General features: G+C 40.0%; 1 protein-coding gene across 10 annotated transcripts in view; it reads left to right on the forward strand.

Moving 5' to 3' along the window:
• Positions 1 to 13,157, forward strand: part of KIAA1217 (KIAA1217 ortholog) — a 293,787-nt gene that overhangs the window by 173,056 nt on the left and 107,574 nt on the right. The gene's annotated exons all lie outside the window — the stretch shown is intronic.

The raw sequence follows: 13,157 nt of genomic DNA on the forward strand, positions 1-13,157 counted from the left end.
ACCCCTAAGCCTAAGGGTGGCGAAGGCCAGCCGTTCACAGACTGATGGTAATTGTTTCCCCAAAATACTTCCCTGAGCTGCTAGAGAGGGGATGAGTGTCATGAGAGTAACAGACAGATAAGGACTAGTGTTGCTGGGGACAGGGACCCCTGGGAGGGCTGGGCGTTGAGACGCGGTAGAGAGGAAGGATGCCAAGATGTGGAGTCTAGGTGTGACAGTGAGAAAAACGAAGAGGTGGGAAGAGATGGTGCCACAGGGCAAGGCTCTCTGGGGTCTAAGCATCCCACATTTGCTACTTTTAAAAAATGAGCCTGAAAAAGTAGGTGTCTGTCCTGGGAAATGGAATCCCACAGGTGCAGGTCTGCTGACAGCTGTTTCCAATATTTGCTGTCAACAGGTGGCTTTATTTTTTTTGTCATCAGCATGACTTAGTGGAATAAAAGTATAAAGAAGCATGCCTGTTCCCCTTTACCCCGCAAGTTTCCTCTAGAAATTCTTAGTGATCCTGAGTTTTGTTTACCAGGGTAGGAAAGTTCATGATGTTAACACTTCCCAATGTCTTCCTCCCCCAACTTTAGGACCAAACAGGTTGTATCTTTTCAAGGAGAGTCTTTTTTTCCCAGTAGAAGAAAATAAGAGAAATCCTAAATAATAAAATTCATAACACTACATATAGGTGGTTTAAAAAAAACTACATGTAAATTATATAAAAACTAGTGTTTCATACTGAAAACTTTTCTAAAGATATAATTAATCATCTGTATTAATTACTGGTTATCACTGTGTGAAATACTAATACTTAAGCAGAGGAGAAACATGTTAGATTAACTCAGTTTTTCACTAATGTCCATAATCTCTGTGCCCAAAGCTCCTAGTCGGTGTGACTGAAGAAAATGCAGGCTGTATAGATCTCCTAGGGGAGTGGTTACAACCTTTTTATAAATTACAGCCAGAGTCTTTCCAATTCACGAAGACATGAATTGGAAACTGTAAAAGTTGCGCTTTTCATATCCTTAAAAGGCCATGATTATTGTACTTTTAGATTTTTGCTTTTATCTTTAAGAAAATCTCATTCTTCCCTTTGTGGTCTTTAATCTTTGCTTTGTGATAGAATTTCTACGCCCACTCTTATCACAAGCCAAGGGAAACTTCCAAATTCCCATTAACTACGTTCAGGTTAGAGGTCTCAGTCAGATCTGGTGCTCTGTGAAAGGGGCATTATTAAGACAATACTATTTTGTCATTTGTTTTAAAAAAATTATTTTTAACTATTATGGGTACATAATAGTTGTATATCTTTATAGGGTACATGTGATGTTTTGATACACCCATACAATGTGAATTAATTAAACTGGGGTATCCATCACCGCAGGTATTTATCATTTCTTTGTGTTAGAAACATTCCAGTTCTACTCTTTTAGTTATTTGGAAGTATATCCTGACTTATTGTTGATTATAGTCACTTTGTTGTGCTATCAAATATTGTTCATTCTGTCTAAGTACCTGACTATATATTTGTACCCATGAACCATCCCCACTTTATTGCCGCCTCCCTAGTACCCTTGTCAGCCTCTGGTAACCATCATTCTACTCTCTGTCTCCATGACATCAATTGTTTTTAACATTTAGCTCCCACACGTGAGTGAGAACACGTGAGATTTGTCTTTCTGTGCCTGCGTTATTGCACTTAACCTAATTTTATCTGGTTCCATCCATGTTATTACAAATGGCAGGATTTCATTTTTAGTGGCTATATAATACTCCATTATAAACATGTACCGCAGTTTCTTTACCCATTCATCCATTGATGGACACTTAGGTTGGTAACTTATCTTGGCTATTGTGAATAGTGCTGCATTAAACATGGGAGTGCAGGTATCTTTTCAATATACTGAATTCCCTTCTTTTGGATATATACCCAGCAGTGGGATTTCTGGGTCATATGGAGGTTCCATTTTTAGTTTTGTGAGGAACCTCCATACTGTTCTGCATGGTGGTTGCACTAATTTACATTCCCACCAACAGTGTACTAGGCCTCCCCTTTCTCCACATCCTTACGGGCGTTTCTTACTGCCTTTTTGATAAAAGCCATTCTAACTGGGGTGAGATGATAACTCATTGTAGTTTTGATTTGCATTTCTCTGATAACTAATGATATTGAACATTTTTTAAAATATGCCTGTTGGCCATTCGTATGTCTTCTTTTTAGAAATGTCTATTCGGATCTTTGCCCATTTTTTAATCGGATTATTTGATTTTTTCCTATTGAGTTGTTAGAGCTCATTATATATTCCAGTTATTAATCCCTTGTCAAATGGGTAGTTTGCAAATATTTTCTCCTGTTCTGTGGGTTGCCTTTTTACTTTGTTGATTGTTGCCTTTGCTGTGCAGAAGCTTTTTAGCTTGATGTGATCCCATTTGTCCAATTTTGCTTTGGTTGCCTGTGCTTTGGGGGTGTTAGTCAAGAAGTCCTTGCCCAGACCAATGTCATAAAGCATTTCCCCAATGTTTCTTTTAGTAGTTTCATAGTTTTAGGCCTGAGATTTAAGTTTTTAATCCATTTTGATTTGATTTTTATATATGGCAAGAGATAAGGGTCTAGTTTCATTCTTCTGCATATGGATGTCCAGTTTTCTCAGCACCATTTACTGAAGAGACTGTCCTTTCCCCACTGTATCTTCTTGGCACTTTGTTGAAGATAAGTTCACTATAGATGTGTGGATTTATTTCTGGGTTCTCTGTTCTGTTCCCTTGGTCTATACGTGTCTTTTTTTTAATGCTGGTACCATGTCATTCTTTTTTTAAAAAATGATTTTTCTTTAATTTTTTGAATGGAAAAAATATAGAAAACATAACAATATAATAGATGTTATTGAAATTAAACAAAGTTGGCATCTGTTTAACATCTGAGAGGCAGCATAGCACAATAGTTAAAATGATTAGCTGGATTAGTCACATAACTTACTAATCTTTGCCTCAATGTTCCTCATCTGTGAAATGGGGATAATAGTACCGACCTCACAGAGAAGATTAAGTGAGTTAATATTTGGAAAGAGTTTAGATCACTACCTGGTATACATCAAGGGCTATATACATTTTTGTCAAATTTTAAAAAGAAAAACATGTTTCCAAAATTGGTTCAGCCCTCTTATATTGTTAAAGAAGTAAAATGTTGGCTTGGCATGATGGCTCATGCCTGTAATCCTCGTACTTTGGGAGGCTGAGATGGGAGGATGGCTTGAGCCCAGGAGTTCAAGACCAGCCTGGGCAACATAGCAAGACCAAGTCTCTATAAAAAAGTAAATTTAAAAAAATAGCTGGGCATATGCCTGTAGTCCTAGCTGCTTGGGAGGCTGAGGCAGAAGGGTGGCTTGAGACCAGGAGTTCGAGGCTGCAGTGAGCTATGGTCACGCCACTGCATCCCATCCTAGGCAACAGTGCAAGACCCTGACTCTTAGAAAAAGAATTAAATGTTGAAAGTTTCTGTGCTCACTCAATATTATATTTTTGAGATTTATCCATGTTGGTAGATATGGTTCTATTTTAATTATTGTAACTGCTGTTTACTATCCCATTATACAAATAAACCACTGAGAATAAATCAATAAGAAATGGTGCTACAATAAGCATCCAGAACAAATGCCCACACGTGAGGTTTTCTCTGTGATGAACACCAGGTATGGGATGCAAATCTTTAACTTTTTCAGGTGTCTCATGGCAATTGGGCAAATTTACACTCTTACCAGCAATGAATAACAGGCTCCCTTTTCCTACGTCCTTGCCAAAACATGAGGCTGTTAGATCTACTGACTTTTGGCTATGTGTTGGATATAAAACAGTATGTTGCCATTTTCATTTTTATTTCTGTAATTACTAATGAGCATTTTTATGTTTTTTAGCCACTAGGTTTCATTCTGTTTGAATTGCCTATTTATATTCATTTTTGGATATCAATTATTGCCCATTTTCTACGTTGCTATTTTCTTATTGGTTTATAAAGGTTCTTAAATTTTTCTGCATACTAATCCTTAGTAGAGCATATAAATTGTAAATATCTTCTTTCAGTCTGTGGTTTGTCTTCTTTACTTTGCAATGTTTTTTTTTTTTGTGGTACAAAATATTCATTTTAATGTAGTATGATTAAGCAATATTGGCAAATATTGAGGTTTATGATCTTTTTTCCTTTTAGAAAGAGGAGAGGGGAGATAAAGTGGGGATGGTTAATGGGTATAAAAATATAGTTAGATAGGCAGATAGAATGAACAATATTTGATAGCACAACAAAGGGACTGTAATCAACAATAACTGAAAGAGTGGAATTGGAATGTTCCCAACACAAAGAAATGATAAATGCCTGAGATGATGGATACCCCATTACCCTTATTTGATTAATATACATCGATGCCTGTATTGAAACATCACATGGACCCTATAAATATATACAACTATTATGCAGCCATAATAATTAAAAATTTTTTAAAAATCTTTCCCTATACCAGTATACTGGGAAAAAACATCATGTGTTTTGTTTTGTTTTGTTTTATTTTTAAGTTTCATAATTGAGCTGCTTATGTATAAGTCTTTAGTCCATCAGGAATTGATTTTACTTACGGTATAAGAAAGCGACATATTTTTTTACTTTTTCCATATGGAGAACCAATTTTCCTGACGCTATTTATTGAATAGTCATTTACCCATGGATTTGTATGGCCACATCTGTCATATATCAAGCTTTCATAAAACCTGTGTCTTTTGCTGGGGCCTTTGTTTTATATTCCATACTCTTACTTGTTCTATCCCTGTGCCAAACCCCACACTGTTTTAATAGTGCCGATATCTGGCAGACCAAGCATGCCTCTTACTATTGTGGCTTGAAGTTGCCAGATTATTTTTATAAATGGCATATTTTTATTAAACCACATTCTGTTACTTTTATCTAGTATTTGAGGTTACTGTTGATCCTATATACTAATCTTATACTATTCAGTAATATTGAATAATTCTAATAATGAGTCTGTAGATTTCCTTAAATTCCCTGTTTTATCATCTACAGCAAGTACCATCTTGGTTATCCCTTTTTAATCCATATACCTTTGAATTCTTTTTCTTACATTAACCATGTTAGTGAGTTCTTCAGATACGGTGATAGCAAAAATTCTCTCTCTTTTTTTGAGACAGAGTCTCACTGTGTTGCCCGGGCTGGAGTGAGTGCCGTGGCATCAGCCTAGCTCACAGCAACCTCAAACTCCTGGGCTTAAGCAATCCTACTGCCTCAGCCTCCCGAGTAGCTGGGACTACAGGCATGCACCACCATGCCCGGCTAATTTTTTTCTGTATATATATTTTAGTTGGCCAGATAATTTCTTTCTATTTTTTAGTAGAGACGGGGTCTCGCTCTTGCTGAGGCTGGTCTCAAACTCCTGACCTCGAGCGATCCACCTGCCTCAGCCTCCCAGAGTGCTAGGATTACAGGTGTGAGCCACCGCGCCCGGCCAAAAATTCTGAATTTAAAGATGATACTTCTCACATTTCACCATTAAGCCTTATACTTATTTGAGGTTTTTGATGGATATCTTTCATCAAGTTAAGGAAGTTCTCTTTAATTCTTAAATTATTGGATTTTTAAAAATTATGAATGTATGTTGGATTTTTCTTAACAGTTACCTGACTCTATTAAATTAGTGTATAGTTTTTCTACTTATTTAGATTGCGGGAAGTATTAGGACTAGACTGTCTAAGATTAAACCATCCTTACATTCTTGAGATAAACTCTCTTTGGTCATGATGTGTTTTTTCATACATTGCTATATCTGCTTTGCTAATATTTTATTTTGGGGGTTGCATTTAAATTTAAAGTCCCTTTTTATACTATTTGTCTAGTATCCAGGTTAATACTAGCCTTATAAAATGAATTGATATTGCAATATTTAATTTAACCTACTGTTTACCTTACATATAAGAGAAGTCAGTTACAGTTGTAGTATATCCATAATTAGAATAGTGTTTCTCATAGCATTTTCTTATCATTATTTTCTGCCCTAATTGTTGAGTAATCTTTAAGATTAAAATATGGACTTGGTCAATGTTGGTACAAATTCTGTTGTGACTTTGCATTGTAGCTTCTTCATGGACGTGTTTCTAAATATCCAGGTAAAAAGGCAATAAGACCCACTGGGAATGAACAGGGTCGCAACACTGGAAATCAGCATGTAGACGGTCACATCTTTAACACAGCCTGAATTCCAGAAGTTATCCACCCATTCTTTGAGACATTTTTTAGAGAAATGCCTTGGGATGCTCATTTCAATAATATTATCATTTCACTTGAATCCCAACTGTATCAGTTAGTCTAGAACAAAATTAAGTTAAGGGGTTGAGCCCCAAGACTTGGCATTAACAATTAGTGCCTCCTAATAGGATCTGTGTCCCGTGACTGCTGTCTGTCAGGTGGGGCAAGACTCTATCATATTTAACTTCCTACAAAATTTTATTTTTTAACATATTCTTCCATGATGCTAACATAGGTTGCCCCACAATCATGACTCTTTAAAGCACACTCTAAGTTAGAAGTTGGCTTAAAATTGCCATGGCCTAGAGTTTCTTGGTCCTTCGTAAAAGCTCCTTTAGAAATTTTTGAAGTCTTATACTGTCTTTAAATGTCAGGTCTTTCAGTGAAATAAGAAAATAACTGATTGATATGACCCTTCTTGGATGCCGCAGAAGTTTGATGTTTACCCAACTCAAGATAAAGACAGTGAACTCTAAGGGTAAATTTATTCCAAAAATAAAGGGCATTCAGACTTTCCATGGAGTATAAATTTCCTATTATCTTTTTCTTCTTTGTAAGGCAGCTGTCATCATTCTTCTTTGTCACCTACTTGAAAAGCTATCCCATAGGAAGGGACTTAGCTGTGTGAGGTCCTCCCTGGGATGTGAGAAGTTACTGACATCGGTGGGCACGCTAGAGCCGTTGAAGGAACACACACAGCCTTGTTCACATTGCTGCTGTGTTTCAAACAAAATGTCAGCTGGTGTTAGGTAGGAAGTGCTGACTTCTAAAGAATAGTGTCATTTATGGAACCACTGTAAGGGTTAGAACACAGAGGGAGATCAGAAAACACCTCCAAGAAGAAAGGGATTGTGACTCTTTTGACTGCCTTTGTACCCTCCCCCCCCACCCCAGTTCCTGGCACAAGATGGGGGCTTGTCTAGTGAATGAACGAAGCCATTTCTACAGGTACCTCTAATTTTACAGGTAGCTCTAAGGTACCTGTAAGTACATTACACTCTTTTTGGTTTTAAATCATAAGACTCTTCAATATTGTCTCTGAAGCTTCAGAGACTATATTTACTGCATTAACTACACTGGAATCTTCTGCTGATCTTAAATACCAATGTCTTCCCCATTTCAGATGCCAATTTACATTCTTCCAACTCTACTGAAAGTTTGTATTTGAGCCCTCTCCCTTGGCTTAACGTCTTCCGGCTCAAAAAAGTACCCAAGTAGGATTCCTATTTGGCCAGTCTTTTTAGATGGGTGGAAATTATCTTTGAAGATGATCAAACCAAAGCATGCTTATTTTAGAAAATTATAAAGAAGTTTGGGTGAACGTACCATACAAAGACTGCCGTATGTAACATTTTGGTGTATAGTCATTCATGAAACCAAGGTTCAGTTGCTTCTGAATAAATATTCACTTTCATACCTAATCTTATGTCCTGACCTTGTATCCTTGTTCTTAAAGAGGCCCCTCGAAATTGTGTAAGTTTCAGGGCCCACAATGCCTGGATCCGTCACTGTCATCAAGGTGATTAACAGATTTTTATAAATCTAGTGCCTTCCTATTTTGTAATATACTTTGTCACTTAATGAAATACGTATTTTTTCACTTTGCCATATTCTTTTATAATTCCTTTTAATAAAAGTTTAGTGTTCCAGTGAATTGACTTATTAAATTAATCCCCTATTTTGAACATTCCCCATCCGCCCCTGGTTCCCCAATATTATTCTTACAAATGATGCTTCATTGAGCATCCTGGTAAGAACATCTTTGTGCCTAAATATATAAAAGTTGAATTAACTGCCTCAAACCATATGTGTATTTTGGGGGCTTTTGACACATTGACAAATAGCCTTCCAGAGAAGTGGTATCCATTTACTTTCCCTACAATGGTATGTGAAAGCACATATTTTCCCAACCCTTTTCAACACTGTTTATTTTATTGTAAAAACCTTTGCCAATTTCATTAGTGTAAAATGTTATTTTAATTGTAAGTTTTCTTAAGTTGAAAACTTATTTCCCATCAGAAAGTACTACAGGGCTCTTTTTATATTTAAGGCATTAGCCATTTGCCATTGGTAAAGCATCTTGTGATCTGCATGATCTCAAACTGGATTTGGAGAAACGGAGGGATTTAGTTCATTCGGGATTGTCACTATGATCTGCCTGCAGAAGGTACCCTTTAGGGGAAATTGTATTGCCATTCCAGAAGACACGCACACATCATATTAACTTGGTACACTCCAGGGAGAATTTAAGTCATTTTGATTAAAGATATTTGAACATTTACTAGGTGCCCATCACTCTACTACACATTCCCACCTGATGAGAGAAACTGACATGTATGTAGCAAACCATACTGCAGAATTGAAAGCCGTGCTTGCAATTTCAACAAAGCACAATGTGAGCACGTAGGTGGGGTAAGTGAATTCCTCTGTTTTTAATGGAGAAGCGATGGTACAGTGGCTGGGGAAGACCATTCAGAGGAGGTCAAGTGCGATTGAAGCAAAGAAGTAGCGTGCAGGCCACTGCAGGCCAGCAGTGCAGCATGAGGTGTGAGTGTGCACTGTGCCCGGTGACATGTCCTCTGTCACTGTGGTGCCCCAGGAAGGTGGGAGGATTTAGAAAAATAAGGCAGGAGTAGGAGGGTGAGGTCACATTGTGAAAATCCTTGGATACCCTATTAAGATAAAGATACTGTAGAAGATGTCCCACCTTCTGGAACTGATTCTGAGATTCAAAAGATAATGATCCATTGCTAAGGCATCCCCTATAAAAACATGCCTTGGAAAATCTGAACAAAATGAGTAAAAAACTCATTACCATCATTCAAAAAGAGAAAAAGAAAGATAATAAAGATCTGTATGCATAAATAGGACTCTCCAAGTGCACCTTGCTTTTTTTTTTTTTTGTAAAATGTGACTAAGAGTTCTTGGTTCAAATCCACATTGCTTCTGCAGACCCCATGAGGTAAGAGAACTCTTCAATATTCAATATTCAACTGTTCAGGAAAACTCCACACGTTGCAAGGTTCATTTCAACACTGTGCAGCTTTCAGAGCTCTGTACCTGCCCCCCAATCCCACCCCCAGCCCCCAGCATGTCGATTGTTTCTTGCCATGTGTCAGCATTTCCTTCAGGTGAGGTACAGACAGGAATTTTTTGTCCCAGCATGCTTCCACATCTTAAAAGCTTGGGGACAGCTCAGGTCGTCCTGAGTGAATGGAAAAAGCTAAATGCAGAATTTCAGCCACAGTTGCTTCAAGGGAGAGAGTGTGGGTTCTGGGAATTGACAGAAGGGGACATACGTCTTAGTTACTAGCTGTAACTTTTAGGCAAGTTACTTGGAACTTTTGAGCATCTACTTTTTATCTGTAAAACGAGGTCCTAATACCAACTCAACAAGAGCTGTGCTGCTGAGATGAAATACAGGCACATGGTTTCTGATATACAGCAGGCATCCTACAAATGCATTTCTCTCGTCCTTATCCCTTCGTTTATGATGCAAAGCCCCTGACGTCTTCTGTGAGTCTGGGGCAGCCAGCAGTAACTCGGAGCCAGGGAGTGTGGGCCAGGGCACGCAGAGTCTCTAGAAACCACATGGGCTTTAGTTCATTAAGGTGCCAATAAAACACCATCGTCTGTTAAGAGAATGTTTTCTGAGTTTAAGCATTTCTAAATGCCTTTCCTGGATCAAGAAAACAAACGGTGGAAAAGTCAAGCGTGAAAAGACCGTTCTCTGTGTGTGAAGGCATCTTTCCCGTCCCATCCGGATTTCCATGCTCTGCGACTGGACTTGTGTACCCAGCTGCCAGCTGCACCAGCCAGACCCCAACGTAACTGGTGTTTGGGCCCAATTTTTCCACCCCACTCCAGAGCCCACACATTCTATTTAAGGCACACGCACGTACCGAATGCAGATGTCAGATGAAAACCAGGCCCCTTGGGACAGCACTGTAGGCTGTGATACTTAACCATGGGGAGGCTGCAAGTGGCCTGTCTGCAGTGGCCTTGCCCAGGCATCGCTGGAGCCCAGACCTCAAGAGTGGTTTTGGCCTTTTGGTATAGCATTAGCAATCACGTGGGACAGAGTCCACCCCTCCCGTTTGGGGCCAGAACATTGCATGATCTGTGATCAGACAAGCTCTGAAGGTTTTCTCTGGACAGCTAGCTCCCTGAGGAAGCTGAGGGTCAGAACCGGGCCCCGTGGAGAGGGGAAGGGGACTGCTTGTGCCCAACACAAAGGGACTATTCTGGCCAAGTAAACAGCCGCTTCAGAATGTATTTCTAACATGTATACAAACCGGGGGTGAGGTTACTGGACTGTTTACGTCATCCAGCAAAAGCCATTACAGCTCAGTTGACCCCTCAAATGAGACATTCCTTTTGGATGACTAATAAATCATTCATTCATTCAACAAATATTTATTGAGGACCTACTACGTGACGGGTGCTATCATAGGTACTAAGGATAACAGTGGCAAACAACGACAACAAAAACATTAAAAAAAAAAAATCCCTGAGCTCATGCAACTTAGATTTTAGTGAGAGAAACTGATAATAAGCAATACCAAGAATTAAAATATGAATTATAACATCTAGTGAAAATGCTAAGGAACAGAAATAAAGCAAGGATGGGTGCTGAAAGTCTAGGCAGGTGGCCAGGGAAGACTCTACTGAGAAGCTGACCTGAATAGAGACCTGGCCAATGGTTTGAATGGGTATAGACCTAGATTGAAAATATTCGTATTTCCCTCCAGATTTTCAAAGATGTTGTTCATTGTCTTTTGGTTTCTGGGGCTGCTACTGAGAAAGCGAATGCTCTTCTGATGTGTGCTGTGACTTTTTTAACCCCTTCTGGGAGCTTTCGGGAACTTCCGTTGTTCCTGTTTTCTAGAATGTCTCAGTGACAAGCTTGAGTGTGTCGAGCATTTCATGAACCTTTTCACTCTGCAGTCTCCCGTCCCTCAGTTTGGGGGGGAGGGGAGAGAATATTCTTCATCCTTATAATATTTTGGGGGGAAACTAATCTGTGTTTTCTGATCTCTTTTACCCAAATCTCCATTACTAGGAGTCTGGATGTTCTGATGTCATTCTCTGTTTTTCTTATTTCTCTTCTCTCCCTCTCTCTCTCTCTTCCTACCCCTCAGTCTTTTTGCTCCGCTTTCTGAGTTTCATCAGTTTTTGCTTCTTCACTGAATTTTTAATTCTGTTCTCATGGTTCCCGGAGCTGGCTCTTGTTCTGCAAATGTTCCCCTTTCTCTGGACCATCTCGTCTCCTCTGAGTTTCTGTTTCCCGTGTATTTGGGTGTTTTCTTTCATGTTGGAGGCTTTTATACACTGTCTGTGAATCCTTGGGAGTGTGTTCACGGACGAACGAGGCACGATCATACTAGCTGGAAGCTTTTCTACGTGGCTGGGCTGCTTCACTGTGGGGTGGCCGGACAGAACCTGACATTCCCCTCAAAATCTGTTGGTCTCTCCTCATAGGCCAGTCAGCTTCCCTAGAGGGGACCTCCAGTGTCCTGAATGAGGGGACTGTGTCCGAGGGCACCTGACCCCCTCCCCTGTGCCTGGTCAGCCAGAATCTGATGTGTTTGGTGTGTGCTCTTCTGTGGCCCCTGTGGATGCTACGAGGCTACTTGGCTGAGCGGGATGTAAAGGGAGAAATGTAGATCTCGCTGCACCGCTTAAAAAAAGAAAAGTTCAATTCAGCCTCGTGCTTCAACTCGGTGCATTCCGACCTTCACAAGGTTCTGGTGCCTCATTTCCTGAGCTTCCCTGGCCCTGCGTGTTTGTTTGATTTTGAGACAGAGCCTCACTCTTTCACCCCAGGTAGAGTGCAGTGGCATCATCGCAGCTCACTACAGCCTCAAACTCCTCGGCTCAAGCGATCCTACCTCAGCCTCACAAGTAGCAGGGACTACAGGTGTGCGCCCCAACACCCGGCCAATTTTTTCTATTTTTGGTAAAGCTTGGGGTCTCGCTCTTGCTCAGGCTGTGTGTTTTATGTTGAGTTCTTCTCTTGAAAACTTAGGTGTCAGCTTCCTTTTATCTGTTATTGCTTCCTCTCTCATTCCTTTAATTCGTTGATGTGTGCTTTTGTTATTCTTTATTGTCATTTTTTTAACCAGAATTCATTCTATTGTCTTTTGAGCCTCTCTTGCTAAAGCTTACCCTAGTGGTGGTAGTTCACCCCCAGCAGATTCTCAAAAAAAGTCAGATTCAAATTCAGTGTCAGGATCGTAGCACCCTGTTTTAGGTATCTGTTTCAGAGTAACGAGTGACCCTAAGCATAGTCACTTAAAATAACTACTGCCATTAATTTGCTTATGGTTATGCACCTGGGCAGTGCTTGGAGGGGCTTATTTCTGTTCCATGTGACATCAGCTGGGGTTGCTCGCCTGGAGTTGGGGAGTCCACCCCGCAGATGGTTCATCCACGTTACTGGCCAGTGGTTCCAGCTGTAGAATGGGTGCTTAGTGGGGCTTCAGTTCTTCTCCACGTGAGGGAACATGCGAGACCTAGCTCGCCAAGAGGACAAAATCCAGTGCGCAAGCGTATATCACGGGTTCCTTCTGCATCCCGCTCGCTAACATCCTATTGGCAAGTCACGTGACCAAGCCCAACATCAATGTGGGAAGAGACTCTCTTCTGTAGGGGCGTGAGTACACAGGGGTGTGCTGCTTTTGGGGCCCCACACCCCTTGGGACTCTAAAATTCTGTGATCCTGTGCTTGGTAACTGACTTGTTCCATCTTATTTCTGAAACATCAGGGTGCCGGGACTCTTTTCTTGAACACAGTTTAATATGGTGTAAACATTCAATAAACATGTATTAGGACCGTGGAAAATACTGTAGCATTTCCAATTTGAAT

Source organism: Lemur catta, chromosome 1, assembly GCF_020740605.2.
Source record: "Lemur catta isolate mLemCat1 chromosome 1, mLemCat1.pri, whole genome shotgun sequence".
NCBI classification, from domain to species: Eukaryota; Metazoa; Chordata; class Mammalia; order Primates; family Lemuridae; genus Lemur; species Lemur catta.